Below are 20,555 nucleotides of genomic sequence, written 5' to 3'. Positions count from 1 at the left end.
CCAAAGACTCAATACATTTTAAAGCCAAACTCCATTTCTACTCCCCAAACAGGCAAACATACAAACTGTAAAAACCTTTCCTTTCCCAGCATTTCCTACTCCACTTATTTAAATGAGAAATCTAGATGTCATCTTTGATCCATGTCCAAGTCTTGCTCTATCTTCCTGCTTTACACCTAAATATCTCATAAGTTATTTCTTTTTCTCTCGTTAATCTCTACCACAGCTCTGATCTGACTTACCATTCATTGCCTCTTGTCCTTCACTTTGTCTCCCTCCAATCTTTTCTTCATACTGCATTCCTTCCTTTATCTCTAGTGATTTCCCCTTGCTTTCAAGTTGAAGACCAAAATTAGATTTGAAGGCAGTTTACTGTCTTCTTTATCACATGCTACCTTTTGGTTTCCCCATGTGCTTTGTTGTTGATGCAAAAATAACTGATTTTTATTTAAAGGTGACTTACTTATATTACTTTGTTCACAAAGTATTTTTAAAAATTTCAGATGTAAGCTGTATTTGACAAAATATTTAAATATTTTGAGAAAATGGGTATTTTCTTCAAAGAAAAAATTAGCTGTTTATTTTAATATAAACCTATGTATATTTAAGGTTTGAGGTTCAAACTCTGATCAAACTGAAGTGATCATCTGGTTGTTAGTATATACCATAAACCAGTTAGGTTTTATTAGACTCTTTTATACAAGGTTTTCAGTTTTATGATTTTATTGACAGTTTGAATTGCTAATCTTTTGTGGTTTGTCTTCTAAAAATGAATATTTTAAAATGAGCATTGGCATTTTAATATGCTATAGGTAGTAGACCTTTTACTTGACAGCTATTAGATCTTTTAATTTAATTTACAAAGTTAATAATACTTGTTTACTAGCTTTTATAAGAAGATTTTAATGATATATGTAGCATAGTAAAATTTTATTTGTGGTAATAACTGATTAATTTCTAACCTTTTAAAAAATCATATTCAATTTTACTTTTGTCATCTGGAGACCTGTATTTATTTTCTAAGTAAGAATTTTTGTGGGCACCTGGGTGGCTCAGATGGTTAAACGTTTGCCTTCGGCTCAGGTCATGATCCCGGGGTCCTGGGATCGAGTTCCGTTCCATGTCAGGCTTCCTGCTCAGCGGGGATCCTACTTCTGCCTCTGCCTTTCTCTCTCTCTCTCATGAATAAATAAAATCTTTAAAAAAAAAAAAGAATTTTTGTGGCATTAATAATCCATCACTGAAATAAAACAGAATTATATATGATGAATTACAAAATAGAAGTAATAATAAAAATCTTGAAATCATATTCTTGGTTTTTTTTTTAAAAAAGCCTTTTCTTTACCAGCTATCCTGTGAATATTAAACATATAATTGTTTCTATATTGAGTTGAGAGTATTTACTCTTAAGCAGTTGTGATGTCATTGTTTTTTTATGTCTTCATTACTATCTTGATTTTCTGTAAGGTGGGTCAGCTTGATTTTATATCCCTGGCATTAATCAATTTGCATGTAAATTGAGTCAGGTTTGATTTTAATACTGCTTTCTTGTGAAATATTAATGTTTTTATTAAATCTTTACTACTGCCAGGTATATTGAATGTTATGCATAGATTGTAAAATGAAAATTGGAATTAGTCTAATGCCTTGTCTTGAAGTACATGATGAATTAGAGTGGTTTTCCTCTGAAGCAGGGATGTTACCATGGTGAGAGCTTCTGTTGCCATGACATTTGCTTGCATATTTTGATAGGTCTTCATTTGAAGAAGGGCTCTGTTTCCTGGCAGACTGGAAAAGTGTCATTCTATCTTTTCCCCAAATGTGTTATTTTTTCCTGAAAAATATAATAATTTCCAAAGAATTGTAATAGTGAAGTGCCAAGAAAGAAAATACACCTTATTTTAAATTTTTTTCCTTGTTCAACTTTTAGAACATAGAGAAATATTCTTAGCTTGCTTTGTATGAGGAGGAAGAACATCATTTTTCTAGTTTTCTTAATAAATAAAATATTGCATTTCCATTGGATTGTGTTGATAAAATAAACAGCTAAAGATGAATGATTTGTAATCATTCTCAGTTGCATATAGATATATAATGTTATTGTACCACCAAAGACACTGCTAATGATGATATATTGGTAGCAGAGCAAGGGGAAATAAGTATAAATAAGGATTTCACAAAAATGAATGAATCCATGAATTCCAGTAGGGTAAATAAAGTATAAAATCAGTTTTCATATAATGATAAATATTAAACGCAATGAATTAAGGATAGTTCTTTCTTATTGATAACTTATGTTTTAGTGTTAAAACATTAATGGTAGATTTTTAAAAAAAATTGTATTTGACAGTGGTATATTTTCAATTTTTGACCAGATAATACAGAAGGTCTAACGTGTAGTAAAAACAAATACAAAGAAGAAAGTCTTGCTCTCACACGTCATCCCTCCCTCAGTTATTGATTATTGCTAGTTTTTAACTTAACTTTTCATGGTTTCTTTATGCATTTATAAGCAATTACAAATATGTTAATACATTCTTATTGCCACCCTACTTTTCAAGAAAGGTAGCGTATTATTTTGCACTTTGCTTTTCAGAATTTGCCCATCCATATTTTTTTAAATTTTTTATTATTATGTTATGTTAATCACCATACATTACATCATTAGTTTTTGATGTAGTGTTTCATGATTCATTGTTTGCATATAACACCCAGTGCTCCATTCAATACGTTGCCCTCTTTAATACCCATCACCAGGCCAACCCATCCCCCCACCCACTCCCCTCTAGAACCCTCAGTTTGTTTCTCAGAGTCCATAGTCTTTCATGGTTCGTCTCCCCCTCCGATTTCCCCCCCTTCATTTTTCCCTTCCTATAATCTTCTTTTTCTTCTTCTTCTTCTTTTTTTTAACATATAATGTATTATTTGTTTCAGAGGTACAGGTCTGTGATTCACAGTCTTACACAATTCACAGCGGTCATCATAGCACATACCCTCCCCAATGTCTATCACCCGGCCACCCCATCCCTCCCATCCCCCACCACTCCAGCAACCCTCAGTTTGTTTCCTGAGATTAAGAATTCCTCATATCAGCCATCCATATTTTTAAATATGTATTTTGTTAAGTGCTCTAATTTTAGCATCTGGGGACATATTGGGATCAGCACAAAGATAGGACTTATTTTTGACATCTCCCATCCCTTATGCTTGTAGCAATTCAGAGTTTTAGAAGGAAATATTTAAAAGTGCACATTCTGTCAATGTAGAATGAAAAAAATTAATTTTCCTTTTGTTGTTGAAGTTCAGTGATAACTTTAGTGGCTCTTTCTATTGGTAGACCAATTCATTTTGTAAAAGCTGCAAACTGAAATAATCTATAATGAGTACATATTTATACAAGTGATTTTTTTCTGCTTCAAATTGTTTTCTTCTTTCCTGTATTATTCCCATTCATCCTTTGAATGTCAAATTAGGTGTTGCTTACTTGGGGAAGCCAGGTCTGGCTAGGTGGGTGTGACTCTGCCCTGCTACCATAGCACTCTTGTTGGCTCCAAATCATCTGACACCATTTTGTGATTTTTAGTTATTTTAAGAATTTGTATTTCCCTAATTAGACTATAAGTACCGTGAAAGCAGAGACCATATTTGTCTCATTCACAGTGATATTTTTAGTATAACGTAGTAGGTTCTCAGAGGATGAGTATTAGGTGCTGTGTTTTGTATGTATACATTCTGAATGTCTCAGTTCCTGAGGTTCACTGTACTTTCTCTTGTTTCTGTTTATACTCATTCTTTTTCCCTTTAACTCTCTGTTTAAATTTCACTTCCTTTGGGAAGCTTCTCTTGATCTTTTTGATTTTATGTTATATTCTCTATAACATGCCGTCACAGTTCTGAACTGCACATTTCATAAAGCTCACAATCTGTTGTAATTGCTTATTTGTCTGAAATCCCCCCATTACCTTCATCTCTCTGGCCTCTAGCAGAGAGGTTGACACAGACCTACTAGTTGATCAATAGATATTTGTTGGAGAAAAAAAGAATGAATGCATACACTAGACCAGTGGTTCTCAACTGGGGCCATTTTATTTGCCATATGACATTCACCAATGTCTGGAGACATTTTTGGTTATCACAACTGAGAGGGGGTGAATGTTGGTGCTGATAACAGTGGCCAGAGATGCCGCTAAATCTTCTACAATGCAAAGGGCAGCACTCCCCTCCCTCCCTGTGCCCCAAGCAAACACTTATCTGGACTACAGATGAAGATTTGGAAGTAATTTTTATTGTAGATGTATTTAGAGCTTTAGAAGAGTGGGTCATATGCAGTGAGTAACAGTAAAAAAAAGGCAGAGAATAGATACTTGAAGAATGTGTATTCAGAATTGATTCCGATGTTGAAATTTACCCCAAATGACTGTTTAATAGACAATTTTGTAAAATCTCTGATAAATATTTAATGTAAATGTTTCTCTGATGGTTTTTAATGAGGCAGAATAAGCCTATATAGTATTATATGTTGACTTTTTTTTCCCACTCCCTGTTTGCCATGCCCTGTTGTGTGATACTTGTATTTATGTGTTTTATTTCTGTTCCTTGCTTTCTGTCATTCAAGAGGTATGTGTGTGTGTTTCCATGTTGAGTAATGTAACATGAAGTTAGAAAATTATTTTTGTTATGAAGTTTTTGAGAACTTCTTTGCTTCCTGAGATAATTACTCTTGGAGTTGTTTTAAAGCCAGATTTATTAAATAACTGATTTACAAAGAAATTGAATTGTTCTCTTAAACTGAAATATTGACAGCAGGGCAAAATTACTCCCATTGCCTTCTTTAACTAAATGATCTGCCCTCAGCTGAGAGCACTGTCTATCATATCAAGTCTTCATACCAATGCTAGGAGCATAGAAAATTGTTTTAGTGGTATATATAGTATAAATTAGTAAAAAGGAGGTTAATGTAGTTGATGTATATAGTAAGTAAGTTACAGGTGTTACTTGTATCTGGAGTTTGATCAGCTGTCAGTAGGTTGCTTTGATTTAGACTTGTAGCTACCAGAGAAGAGGAGAAACTCCATGAGAGTCCACTAGCTCTAAAAGTTAATGGAATTTTTAAAATCATATGATAGTAATGTTAGATATTAAGTGGGAATTAATCTGGAGTTGTGGAATATATTAGCACATTCCTTCATCTAATAAGTTGGGTGCTTACTATATGTCATATATATTGCTGAGTTTTGGAAATAATAAAAATGGATAAAGGCAGAAGTCTGCCCTCAAAGCACTTGCATTCTATGGAGAAATTTGACATAGTAGCACATGCACATTACATTACACTGTATAAGGTGAAAGAGTGCAGACTGATAGAGTAGGGGAGGTACTTTGGTGGGCCCAGAGAGTAGGATCAGAGTGCATTGGGAGATTAGGCCTATATTAAAGATAGGTCTAGATAGTTGGCTTAGTAGGCATTCACTATTAGTAGAGATGAGCTAAGTGGTTTGGGTTCTGAAGAAGTTAGGTGCTGAGCTTTCTTTTCCTGCTATCCAGGCCACTTGCCAGTTGCTTTCTCCTCCCACTCATCCCTCCCTGCAAAACTAGAAATTAGAATTTTTAGAATTAGAAATTAGAAATTGAAATTAGAAAACCACTGACTTAAAATTGGTTTCCTTTGGAACAGTTTTATAATCTTATCTCATCTCATGACGTCATTTAATCCAACCCTTTGAACCTTTCATCATTTGCTTTTGGACAAATGATACATTTTATTTTGTTAATGGCATGAAGATTTTTGTATTACTGTGATTTGGGAATTTTTTTGGACAAGTTGTAACCATTCTAGTTATCAGTTTGTTTATCTGTAAAAAGGGGAGTTTACTGTATGTTTTCAGGGGTCCTCATTTTTCTAGTATTCTTATACAGGTCTATTAACTGGTCTTGTTACTGAGTATTTTCATTTAATCTTTTTTTGTTTTAAAGATTTTATTTATTTATTTGACAGAGAGAGTGAGTGTGTACACACAAGCAGGGAGAGCCACAGAGGGAGAGGGAGAAGTAGGTTCTCCACTGAGCAGGGAGCCCGATGCGGGGCCCCATCCCAGGACCCTGGGATCATGACCTGAGCCGAAGGCAGACGCTTAACCGACTGAGCCACCCTAACCTGTCTTTATCCCAGTTTCCTTATTGGCTAAATTTTAAAATCACTGTAGTTCTATGGATATAGAAAGTAAAGCTGAAGTTTCAGAAGTCTCTGTATAATTATAGTTTTTTTCAGAAGTTGTTTCATTAGAAATGTAAGCCACAGGTTATTTTATACTAAAACAATAGCAAGAAGAAATTAATTAGACTTGTGAATAAGATAGTAGAAATAGTAATCTGAATGTGTTTTTGAGTAATTTTTCCAACCTGAATAAACCAAGAAACTATATCAATTCTCTTACAATTTGACTCTCAAATTACAACTTCAGTTTCCATAAGTAGCAATAAAATTTTTGTAAGTAAATGAGAAATGTCAGCAAGCTTTGGGAACTGGGAAGTCTCCATTTTCTTCTCCTGAGTCTTTCCATGATACCTCTCCCTACTGTCTCTACCAAGTTTGTCACTTTTCAGAAGTGGAATACCAAATGATTGCCTTGACATAGTTTTATTGGGAGAATGGTTCTTCCCCCCACCCTTTACATCAACAAGAACAGCATAGAGTAGTGAGCCAACTTAGTCTCAGAAAACTTGAACTAACTTCCCCTCAATTCAGATATGTTCCTGGTCCCATTGCTTAGAATTTTCTTGTAACCTGATTGTTTTTCAAAATTCAATTTATGCATTTTTCTTATTCAGGAAAACTTCCTTTACATCATCCCTCTGATTTTGATGTCTTTGTTGTACTTCCTTAGCAACTCTTCTTTATATTTTTGTTTGTTTTTTTTTAAAGCACCTCTATAATCTCTTGCAGATTAGATTATAAAGATTTTATTTATTTATTTATTTGAGAGAGAGAGAATGAGAGAGAGAGAAAGCACATGAGATGGGGGGAGGGTCAGAGGGAGAAGCAGACTCCCCGTCGAGCAGGGAGCCCGATGCGGGACTTGATCCAGGGACTCCAGGATCATAACCTGAGCTGAAGGCAGTCGCTTAACCGACTGAGCCACCCATGCGCCCTCTTGCAGATTAGATTAAAAGCCTCACTCAGTCTGGACAAAGGATCTAACCAAGCCACTAAGTCTGGAGTTGTTTACTCTTCTATCCAGTAGCACTATACCTAATTATATCAATTAGGATTTCTTCTGTTTTCCTTAAAACTAAATGCTAGACCAATAAAAATAAAAGTAATATTATGGTAAGGCCAGGGATCTTTCTTAGCTTTAGGGTGTGATCCTTGTGAAGAAGGCATTCTGTCTCAGATTTCAGTGTAGGGCCTAGATGGAATATGATAACATAACTGCTCACATTTTAGTAGTGGGAATCATAGAGGAGCATAGGGCTACAAAGTATGAGATAGCTCTGGTTTAGATACCATGTTTAAGGCAAGCAAAATACTGTTACTGCATTTTTACAAGGGAAATAGATAAAGCCCCACTTTGAACTTGCTTAAAATCATGAAGTTAGCAGAGGCATAAAGGAGCTAAATATCTTGCCCCCTTTGCTATTATTACTATTAGCTTCCTTTACATTAGAGTTTCTCAACTTTGGTACCATTGACATTTTGGGCTGGATAATTCTTTGGTGTGGGCAGCTGCCATGTAGGTTTTAAGTTTAGCAACATCTCTGGTCTCTACCCACTAGATGGCAGCGTTGCTCCCTCCCCTTCCCTAGTGTGACAACCAAAAATGCAGGCATTGCCAAGTATGGGGGGTGGCTGGGGAGTGGGTAAAATTGCCCCTGTTGAGAACCACTGCTTTATCCAGCAAATATATCATTTATGCCTCCATTTCATTTCTCTCTAGGTTGTAGAGACTTCTCTATGGCACATAGCCATCTTTTATCTCTAGGCCAGATGTGTTCCCATTTGGTAAACACTTTCTCAAACATTTTACTCTGTTGACATTTTTTCTTAAGAGGATAATGGATAACTCAGGTTATATTGGTGATTGCTTTCAGACATAATCGATCCCCAATTTTTTACTTAACAGCTTACCTGTTAAAACCAGATTTATTTCTATAGAACTAAGTATTATATGTATCAGTTAAATACAGCTTTGATAATTATTTTTATCTAGATACATGCTGGTGAATTTGATGAAATTAAAATGCATTCCTTCCTAATTAACCCTGAAAATTGTAGCTTGAAAGGATGTTTCTGTACCCATGTTTATAGATCAGCAGGATTCTATTCTGTATTTTAAAGTTTGATAACTCATAAATATTTAATTTTATAAAACTTTTGCGAGGGAGAGAGAGAGAGAGAGAACGAGCTGGGGGGAGGGGCAGAGGGAGAAGCAGACTCCCCGCTGAGTAGGGAGCCTGATGGGGGCTTGATCCCAGGACTCTGGGATCATGACCTGAGCTAAAGGCAGATGTTTAACTGACTGAGCCACCCAGGCGCCCATAAATTTCTAATTTTCTAACACAGACTAAGTCCCTGTGTTATATAATATCTTTGCATTTATTATTTTGGGGATCATGAAAATAGGATTTTTTTGGTAGTGATTGATATGTGTAGTCTTTCATAAATATTGCTAATTTAAATCATTTCACAATCTAAATTATTCTATTTAAAAAATATATTCAAATGTACCAGAGACTAATACTTTATAATAAATTTTAAAATTTTGCACTTCATTATTTTTATTTATCAAGTATTTATTGACCATTTTACTAGGTGTTTTTAGGCACATAATTAGACATGATTTTTGCTAGAATAGAATTTAAATTCTAATAAGTATTTTAATACATTTTACTCATGGAATCTGTGTCATTGTAGAATTTATATTCAGTAATTGAGAACTAGGGTATTTTAAAATATAATTTTCTAAAATTTATTATGAATTTCATTAATTTTCATAAAGGTGCTTTCAAATTCCCAATAATATCAAGTCTAGTATTTCAAATTAATAAATGGTTTTGTGTGCAATGAGATGAGGAAAGACTTAAGTTTCTGAATTATTGCTGTGAAAAATCAGAATTAGTACATGCTGTTTTCTCATTAGATTCAAGATTGAGTCTTAATTTCCAGAGAGAAGAATGTGAAGGATATTTAATGTTTGTTATACAAATAATATTATAGATTAAAATTCTTTTCAGAATTTGTCATTAACTACCTGTTATGAAATATTTTAAAACCATACACCATTAAACTTTCCTATATTTAATAACTTAGATTGGTATTGGTTTCTAAGTGGTCCCATACTCATAGTTATAAATAAATAGGGAAAGAAGTAAATGATGGTTTGTCTCTAAGGATGACATTCCCTTGGCAGAGGTCGTGAATGGGGTCTAGGTAGGGTGCTGACTTTCCTTTCTTCCCTTACTTTTTTTTACCCCTCAATAGCATAGTGAACCACTCTCACTAAAAGGTCTATGACATTTCTGTCAGGTATGCTTTATTAGAAGAAAAAACTAAATTTTATCAGATTCTTTTCATTAATGGGTTGACAGCTGGAAAATTATGCAGTTTTAGCATTTAAAAAATTTATATTTAATAAGTTTAAAGAAATTTATTTGTGATCATCCTGAAGGATATGTTACCTAAATGAATCTTTCAGGGCAAATAAATGGATGAAATTTCCACTGAAATATTATATATTTGATTTTATAGTCATTCATGTTTAAACAGAAGATTTGGGGGAAATAGCATGTATTCTTAAATTTGCTACAGATAAAATATCTTCTCTATCAATGCCAGTGGTTTGTCTTTGTAGTAAAACAAGTTATACTAAATTTGTCATGATGTGGATTTCTGTTTGAAATAAGTAATCCTGTGACTAGGGTTTTTGCAGTTTTTCTCAGATTTATAAAAATGTGTTAGAATGCAATTTGACTTTATATTTAAGAAAAATAGTAGTAGTAGAGAACTCTTAGCAGTTTTTCCTTCCTGATGAGTATCTTTCTCATAATATGGCTCCACTCCCTATAATGCCCTTGCTGAATGAACATACTTGCCTCTCCTTCAGTAGATCCTATATATTTCTACTCCTGTGTCTTACTCATGTTTACTTCATGCTCAGATCTTCATAAGTGAATATTATCCATTTGTCAAGGCTTACAATGATCATTCCTTTATAATCAGTTCTAAATTCACTCAAGTAAAATTCCCAGAATACATTTAAAACATTTTTTTCCTATAGTCTCTTTAATTGCACGGACAGTGTTGTGCAACCATTTCTACTATTTCCAAAACTTTCACATCACCGCAAACAGAAATTCTGTAAGCATTAAGCAATAACTTACCTTTCCCCCACGCTCCTGGTACCTCTAATCCACTTTCTATCACTATGAATTTGCCTATTATGGATATTTCATATAAGTGGAGTCATGCAATTTTTGTCCTTTTGTGTCTGGCTTATTTCACTTAGCATAGTGTTTTTGAGATTCATTCATTTTGTAGCATGTATTAGAACTTCATTCCTTTTTATGGCTGAATAATCCATTGTATGTACATAGCATATTTTGTTTATCGTGATGGAACTTAGGTTTCCACCTTTTGACTATTGTGAATAATTCTGCACCAAACATTTACATATATAAGTATCTGTTTGAGTCCCTGTTTTCAATTTTTTTGGCTGCGTACCTCAGTAGGTTGCTGAATCATAGGGTACTTCTGTGTTTAAGTTTTTGAGGAACTATCAAACTGTTATCTGTAGTGGCTGCATCATTTTTTATTCCTTACAGTAATATATGTGAGTTCTAATCTCTCTATATCCTCTCCAACATTTGTTTTTTCCCCTCCCCCCTTTAAAAAAAAATGAAAGCCACCCTAGTAGGTATGAAGTGGTATCCCATTGTGGTTTTGATTTACATTTCTTTCATGGCATCGCTTTATATGCTTATTGGACATTTTATATCTTCTATGTAGAAATGTCTATTCAATTTACATGTGGGGCTCATATTTAGGACCCTGATATTAAGAGCTGAGCTAAGATCAAGAGTTGGATGCTCAACTGACTGAACTCCCCAGGCACCTGACAGTTTTTAAATTGGGTTGTTTGTCTTTTGTTACTGAGTTGTAGGAATTCTTTATATATTGGGTATTAAATCCTTATTAAATACATGATTTGCATTTTCTCCCCCATTCTTTAGGTTGTCTTTTCACTTTCTTGATAATGTCTTATGATGCACAAAAGTTTTTAATTTGATAAAGTTCAGTTTACCTTTTTTTTTCCTTTTATTGCAAGTGCTTTTGGTGTCATACCTAAGAATCCAAGATTATAAAAATATACCCCTCTATTTTCTTCTAAGAGTTGTTTGGTTTTAGTTGTTATATTTAGGACATTGGTCCATTTTTTAAAAAAATATATACTTATTTATTTTAGAGAGAGAGACAAGGGGAGAGAGAGAGAGAGAGAAAGCAGGGGGGAGGAGCAGATGGAAAGGGAGAGAATCCTCAAGCAGGCTCCCCCCGAGCATGGAGTCTGATGGGGGGCTCCATCCCACAACTCTGAGATCATGACCTGGGCCAAAATCAAGAGTCAGACAGATGCTCAACTGACTGAGCCACCTAAGCCCCCCTCATTGGTCCATTTTTAATTAGTTTTTATATAGTGGGAGATAGCAATCCAACTTTATTATTTTGCATGTGGAAATCTAGCTATCCCAGCATCATTTGTTGAAGAGAATATTCTCTCCCCATTGAATGGACTTTGCATCCTTATAAAAAAAAAAAATCAATTGGCTATTGACATATAGGTGTATTTCTGTACTCTCAGTTCTTTTCCATTGGTCTGTGTCTACCTTTATGCCAGTATCTCTGTTTTGATTTATAATAGCCTTGTCCTAAGATTTGACATTGGGATGTATGAATCCTCCAACTTTGTTCTCTTTTCAAGATTGTTTTGGTTTTTCTGGGTCTCTTGCAATTCCATATGAATATGGGGATCAGCTTTTTTATTTCTATGCAAAAGGCTGTTGGAATTTTGATAGGGATTACATTGAATCTGTAGATTGCTTTGGGTAGTATTGACATCCTAGCAATATTAATTAAGTCTTCCTAAATTGGTACTCTGAGACCAATTCCTGTGTGTGTGTGTGTGTGTGTGTGTGTGTGTGTGTGTGTGTGTGTTCCCCACATCAACAAGTAATTCTATGATACCAGCTGGGTGTCCTGTAATTCAACTCAATTCTGACACTTGGAGATAGGTCAGATTCCACAGTTTGAAGACTCAGTCCTACAAGATTTCTGCCTCCACCCTCTCCTTTCGGATGCCAGTGGCAAGCCCAGGTTGTTACCTGTACTTCTGACCAACTGGCTGTAAATCAGAGGTTTCCAGGACCCTCTCCTCAGGTTTGATTAATTTGCTAGATGGAATCCCTCCGTAGACAAGGAATGGGGAAGAGGCACAGAGTTTTCATGCCCTTTCCAGCCTTGCCACTCTCCCCGAATCTTCATATGGTCACCAACCTGGAAGCTCTCTGAATCCTCGGCTTTTGTTGTTGTTGTTTTTTATGGAGCCTTCATTACATAGGCATGATTGATTAAATCAGTGGCCTTTGGTGATTGATCTAACGTCCAGCCTTCTCTCCTCCCTAGAAGTCAGGGGGGAGGGACTGAAAATTCCTCCCCTCTAATCACATGGTTGCCTGCTCTGGCCACCAGTCCTCAACCTTAATTAAGTGCTTTCCAAAATCCACCTCATTGACAGAAAAAAAGACCTTTATTGCACTCATCACTTAGGGAATTCCAAAGGTTTTAGGAGCTCTGTACTAGAAGCGGGATGAAGACCAAATATATATTTCTTATTGTAAATTGCAATATTGCACTATCTGTGAACACTGGATGTTTTCCAACTTTTAGGTCTTTAACTTTTGCAGTAAGGTTTGTCAGTTCTGAGTATACAGATCATTTACTTCCTTGGTTAAATTTATTCCTAGGAATTTTGTTCTTTTAGATGTTATTATAAATAGAATTGCTTTCCTTTTTGGATTGTTTTCATTGCTCTTGTATAGAAATACAATTGATTTTTTGTATTGATAATTCCACCAAAAATATTAAATTGTGAGGAATGAATTTAACAAAATTTGTGTTAAGATTTGTATATTGAAATGAAATCTTGCCATTTGCAACGACGTGGATGGAACTAGAGGGTATTAGGCTAAGCGAAATAAGTCAGAGAAAGACATGTATCATAAGATCTCACTGATATGAGGAATTCTTAATCTCAGGAAACAAACAGCGTTGCTGGAGTGGTGGGGGGTGGGAGGGATGGGGTGGCTGGGTGATGGACACTGGGGAGGGTGTGTGCTATGGTGAGTGCTGTGAGTTGTGTAGGACTGATGAATCACGGACCTGTACCTCTGAAACAAATAATACATTATATGTTAAAAAAAAAAAAAGATAGTAGGAAAGGAAAAATGAAGGAAGGGATATCGGAGGGGGAGATGAACCATGAGAGACTGTGGACTCAAACTGAGGGGAGAGAGTGGGGGGATGGGCTAGCCTGGTGATGGGTATTAAAGAGGGCAGGTATTGAATGGAGCACTGGGTGTTATACGCAAACAATGAATCATGGAACACTACATCAAAAAAATAAAAAAAGATTTGTATATTGAAAATCAGAAAACATTGCTGAGCAAATTTTGGAAGACCTAAATAAATAGTTTGCAGTGTTAATGAATTGGAAGATTCAGTGTTAAGATGTCTTGTCTCCCCAAATTGACCTTTTGATTCAGTGCGATCTTAATTAAAAACCCAGTAGATTTATTTTTCATAGAAATTGACAAGCTGATTTTAAAACTTATGTGGAAATATAAATGCAACCTTAGCTAAGAGGGTTTGGGAAAAGAAGAACAAAGTTTAAGGACTTACACAACCAGATTTCAAAACTTACTATAAAGCCACAGTAATTGAGACAGTGTGCTATCAGGAGGAAGAAAGGCATATTATTCAGTGCAACAGATTAGTGAGAATAGACATATATCTGTAGCTGTAAACAATTGATTTTTGACAGAGGTGCCAAGGCAACTCAGTGAGGAAAGACAATCTTTTCACTGGTGCTGTATCGATTTGATATCCATCTGATAGTGCACCGAGTCCTTTACTTCATATTGTAGAAATAAATTAACCTCAAATGGGTCGTATACCCCCCCAAGTAACAGCTAAAATGATGAAATTTTCTAAGAAAACATAGTAGAAAATTATAGCAATCTTAGGATGTGCAAAGATTCCTTAAAGAGGGCCCAAAAAGCAGCACAAATTATAAAATTTTAAAATTGATGATTTAGAAAAGTTCAACATCACTAATTGGGAATGCAGATCAAAACCACAGTGAGATACCATCTTACATCAGTTAGAGCAGCCATTATCAAAAAGTCAGAAGATTACATATATTGGTGAGGTGGTGGAGAAAAGGGAACCCCTGTACACCGTTGATGGAGATGTATATTGATACAGCTATTATGAAAAACAGAATGGAGATTTTTCAAAAAATTAAAAATAGAACTACCATATGATCACCCCACTTCTGGATATATACCCAACAGAAGTAAAATCAGGATCTTGAAGAGATATCTGCCTTCCCATGTTTACTGCAGCATTATTCATAGTAGCCAATATATGGAAACCACTTAAGTGTCTATCAACAGATGAATAGATAAAATACACACACACACACACACACACACACAGTGGAATATTACTCAGTCTTAAGGAAAGAAGGAAATCCTGCCATTTGTGACAACATGGATGACGCTAAAGTACTTTATGCTAAATGAAATAAGCTAGACAAATACCACATGATCTCACATATAAATGGAATCTTAAAAAAGAAAAAGAAAGATTGAACACATCATAACAGAGAGTAGGACGGTGGTTACTAGAGACAGGTAGGGGAGAAGAGAAGATATTGATCAAAGGGTAAAAACTTTCCATCAAAAGGTGAATAAATTCTAGACACCTAATGTGAACATAGTGACTATGGTTAATAGTATGTATTATTATTTGCTAAAAGAGTAGATCTTAAATGCTCTTGCCACATACCCACAAGAATGAAATTATGTGTGATGATGGATATGTTAGCTTGACTGTGGTAATCATTTCACAGTTTATACATATATCAAAACATGTTATACACCTTAGATTTTTTCTCAGTCATACCTCAATAAAGCTGGAAAAATTGATTTTTGGCTTCATTAAAATAAAAAGAATTACTCATCAAAAGAAATTAAGAAAATGAAAAGGTAAAACAAAGACTGGTAGAAAATATTTGCAGTATGTACATCCAACCAAGGTTATTTATTAAGAATATATAAACAACTCTTACAAGTCAATAAAAGGAGATAACCCAGTAAAAACAAGGGTAAAGTTTTGAATAGACACTTCACCGAAGAAGATACACAGATAGCAAATAAACACATTCAAAGATCTTTAAGATCTTCTGTCATAGACCAGAAAGAAACAGAGAAAATCTACAGAAACAGGGACTTTATACAGGCAATACAATGGCACTAAATTCATATCTTTTAATAGTTACTCTGAAAGTAAATGGGCTAAATGCTCCAACCAAAAGACATAGGGTATCAGATTGGATAAAAAAAGCAAGAACCATCCATATGCTGTCTACAAGAGACTCATTTTAGACCTAAAGACACCTCCAGACTGAAAGTGAAGGGGTGGAGAACCATTTACCATACTAATGGACCTCAAAAGAGAGCTGGGATAGCAATCCTCATATCAGACAAACTAGATTTTAAACCAAAGACTGTAATAAGAGATGTAGAGGGATACTGTATCATAATTAAAGGGTCTATCCAACAAGAAGATCTAACAATTGTAAATATCTATGCCCCCAACGTGGGAGCAGCCAATTACATAAACCAATTAATAATCAAAGTAAAGAAACATAATAATACATTAATAGTAGGGGACTTTAATACCCCACTCACAGCAATGGACAGATCATGTAAGCAGAAGATCAGCAAAGAAACAAGGGCTTTGAATGACACCCTGGACTGGATGGCCTTCACACATATATACAGAACATTTCATTCTACAACAGAATACCCATTTTTCTTGAGTGCACATGGAACTTTCTCCAGAATAGAGGGATAGAGGGATCTATTAGATATAGATAGTAGATAATAGACATCCTGGGTCACAAATTAGGTCTCAACTGATACCAAAAGACTGAAATTATTCCCTGCATATTTTCAGACCACAGTGCTCTGAAACTGGAACTCAATCACAAGAAGAAATTTGCAAGGAACTCAAACACTTGGAGGTTAAAGAGCATCCTACTAAAGAATAAATGGGTCAACCAGGAAATTAAGGAAGAATTAGAAAAAAATTCATGGAAACTAATGTGAATGAAAGCACATTGGTTCAAAACCTCTGGGGTATAGCAAAGGCAGTCCTAAGAGGGAAGTACATACAATACAAGCGTCTCTCAAAAAATTAGAAAAATCCCAAGTACACAAGCTACCTTACACCTGAAGGACCTGGAGAAAGAACATCAAATAAAACCTAAACCCAGCAGGAGAAGAGAAATAATAAAGATTAGAGCAGAAATCAATGAAATAGAAACCAGAAGAACAGTAGAACAGATCAACGAAACTAGGAGCTGGTTCTTTGAAAGAATAAGATTGATAAATCTTTGGCCAGACTTAACTAAAAGAAAAGAGAAAGGACCCAAATTAATAAAATCATGAATGAAAGGGGAGAGATCACAACCAACACCAAAGAAATACAAACAGTTATAAGAACATATTATGAACAACTATATGCTAACAAATTCAGCTGTCTGGAAGAAATGGATGCATTCCTGGAAACTTAAAAACTACAAAGACTGAAACAGGAAGAGGTAGAAAATCTGAACAGACCCATAACCAGCTAGGAAGTTGAAGCAGTAATCAAAAATCTCCCAACAAACAAGAGTGCAGGGCCGGACAGCTTCCCAGGGGAATTCAACCAAACATTTGAAGAAGAAATAATACCTATTCTTCTGAAGCTGTTTCAAAAAATCGAAATGGAAGGAAAACTTCCAAACTTTCTGTGAGGCCAGCATTACCTTGATCCCAAAACCAGACAAAGACCCCACCAAAAAGGAGAATTCCAGGCCAATATCCCTGATGAACATGGGTGCAAAAATTCTCGCCAAAATACTAGCCAGTAGGATCCAACAGTACATTAAAAGGATTATTCACCATGACCAAGTGGGATTTATTCCTGGGCTGCAAGGGTGGTTCAACATCTGTAAATCAATCAATGTGATACACTACATAAATAAAAGAAAGGACAAGAACCATATGATTCTCTCAATAGATGCAGAAAAAGCATTTGACAAAGTACAGCATCCTTTCTTGATTAAAACTCTTCACAATGTAGGGATAGAGGGTACATACCTCAATATCATAAAAGTCATCTATGAAAAGCCCACAGCGAATATCATCCTTAGTGGGGAAAAACTGAGAGCTTTTCCCCTAAGGTTGGAACACGGCAGGAATGTCCACTATCACCACTGCTGTTCAACATAGTACCAGAAGTCCTCAGCAATCAGACAACAAAAAGAAATAAAAGGCATCCAAATCAGTAGAGAAGAAGTCAAACCCTCACTCTTTCCGATGACACGATACTCTATGTAGAAAACCCAAAAGACTCCACCCCAACACTTCTAGAACTTATACAGGAAATCAGCAAAGTGGCAGGATATAAAATCAATGCACAGAAATCACTTGTATTTCTATACACTAACAATGAGATAGAACGAAGAAAAATTAAGGAATCGATCCCATTTACAATTGCATCCAAAGCCATAAGATACCTAGGAATAAACCTAACCAAAGAGGCGAAGGATCTGTACTCAGAAGACTATAGAACACTCAATGAAAGAAATGGAGGAAGACACAAAGAAATGGAAAAATGTTCGATGCTCATGGATTGGTAGAACAAATATTGTTAAAATGTCTATGCTACCTAGAGCATTCTACACATTCAGCGCAATCCCTATCAAAATACCATCGACATTTTTCACACAGCTGGAACAAAGAATCCTAAAATTTTTATGGAACCAGAAAAGACCCCTAATAGCCAGGGGAATGTTGAAAAAGAAAACCAAAGCTGGGGGCATCACAATGCCTGACTTCAAGCTCTATTACAAAGCTATGATCATAAAGATAGCTTGGTACTGGCACAAAAACGGACACATAGATCAATGGAACAGAATAGAGAACCCAGAAATGGACTCTCAACTCTATGGTCAACTAATCTTCAACAAAGCAGAAAACAATATCCAATGGAAAACAGTCTCTTCAATAAATGGTGCTGGGAAAATTGAACAGCAACCTGCAGAAGAATGAAACTGGACTATTAAATACCCTACACAAAGATAAACTCAAAATGGATGAAAAGACCTAAATGTGAGACAGGAATCCATCAAAATCCTAGAGGAGAACACAGGCAGTAACCTTGTCAACCTCGGCTGCAGCAACTTCTTGCAAGATACAATCTCTAATGGCGAGGGAAACAAGAGCAAAATTGAACTATTGGGACTTTTATCAGGATAAAAAACTTTTGCAGAGCAAAGGAAGCAGCAAAAGGTAACCTATGTAATGGGAGAAGATATTTGCAAATGACATTACAGATAAAGGGCTGGTATCCAAGATCTATAAAGAATTTATCAAACTCAACACCCAAAGAACAAATAATCCAATCAAGAAATGGGCAGAAGACATGAACAGACAGTTCCCCAAAGAAGACCTGCAAATGGCCAACAGACACATGATAAAATGCTCTATGTGATTTGGCATCAGGGAAATGCAAATCAAAACCACAATGAGATACACCAGTTAGAATGGCTAAAATAAACAAGGCAGGGAACAACAAATGTTGGCAATGATGTGGAGAAAGGGGAACCCTTTTACACTGTTGGTGGGAATGCAAGCTGGTACAGCCACTCTGGAAAACAGTATGGAGGTTCCTCAAGAAATTAAAAATAGAGCTACACCACAACCCAGCAATTGCACTACTTGGTATTTACCCCAAAGATACAGATGTAGTGAAAAGAAGGGCCACATGTACTCCAATGTTAGTAGCAGCAATGTCCACAACAGCCAAACTGTGGAAGGAGCCAAGATATCCTTCAACAGATGAATGGATAAAGAAGAGGTGGTTCATATAAACAATGAAATATTACTCAGCCATCAGAAAGGATGAATACCTACCATTTGCGTTGACGTGGATGGAACTGGAGGGTATTATGCTAAGTGAAATAAGTCAATCAGAGAAAGACAATTACCATATGCTTTCACTCATATGTGGAATATAATGAATAGTGCAGAGGATCATAGGGACAGGGAGGGAAAACTGAATGGGAAGAAATCAGAGAGGGAGACAAATCATGAGAGACTCTTAACGCTGGGAAACAAACAGGGTTGGGGAAAGGGAGGTGGGTGGGGGGATGGGGTAACTGGGTGATGGGCATTATGGAGGGCATGAGATTTGATGTGCAGTGGGTGTTATATGCAACTAATGAATCATTGAACATTGTATCGGAAACTAATGATGTGTTATATGTCGCCTAATTGAATTTAAATTAAAAAATGAAAAAAATTTAAAAAAGATCTTCTGTCCTTAGAGAAATGCAAATTAAAATTGTGAGATACACTTCCAAATTAAAATGACCAACATTGCCTAGTCCTGGAGTGGATATGGAGCAAATTGATCTCTCATATATTACTGGTGGGAATGGAAAATGTTACAGCCACTTTTTAAAACAATTTGACAGTTTCTTATAATGTTAAATATATATTTACCATGTGACCCAGCCATTTCTAATCCTAGATATTTACCCAAGTTAGGAAAACATGTCTACACAAATGTTCAGAGCAACTTCATTCATGATAGCCTAAATCTGGGAACAACCCAAATATGCATCAGTCTGAAAATGCATAAACAATTTGAGGTATATACATAAAATGGAATCCCATTCAGTAATAAAAAGGAACAGACTGCTGATATATGCACCAGCACTGATAAAGTGCAAAACCTTAGGTTAAGAATTTCTTATGAATTCTGGAAAAGAAAGAACTATAGTGATAAGATGAAGGTCTCTGTTGCCAGAGAGTTCGATGGAATTGAGTGCAGATGTCAGGAGGAAACTTTTTGGGGTGATTGAGTGCTATATATCATGAGTTTGGTAGTGGTTATGTGATTTTATCCATGTGTTCAAATTCACTCGTTAGGGGTGCCTGGGTGGCTCAGTCAGGTAAGCGTCTACCTTTGGCTCAGGTCATGATCCTGGAATTCCAGGATGGATGGAGCCCCATTTTGGGCTCCCTGCTCAGCTGGGGGTCTGTTTCTCCCTCTTCTTCTACCCCCCCGCTACTACTTTCTCTCTCAAATAAATAAATAAAATCTTTTAAAAAATTTACTCATTGATTTTATTCATTGTGAATTATCTCACAATAAAGCTGAACAAGAA

General features: G+C 35.6%; 1 protein-coding gene across 2 annotated transcripts in view; it reads left to right on the top strand.

Moving 5' to 3' along the window:
• The window catches only part of RNGTT (RNA guanylyltransferase and 5'-phosphatase), a 316,476-nt gene that overhangs the window by 166,496 nt on the left and 129,425 nt on the right, over positions 1-20,555 (top strand). The window lies entirely within an intron of this gene.

Source organism: Callorhinus ursinus, unplaced genomic scaffold (assembly GCF_003265705.2).
Source record: "Callorhinus ursinus isolate GAN/ISIS: 27379988/994484 unplaced genomic scaffold, GSC_fseal_2.0 scaffold6, whole genome shotgun sequence".
NCBI classification, from domain to species: Eukaryota; Metazoa; Chordata; class Mammalia; order Carnivora; family Otariidae; genus Callorhinus; species Callorhinus ursinus.
Note: the sequence above shows the minus strand (reverse complement) of the source record. Positions and strands in the feature narration are given on the sequence as shown.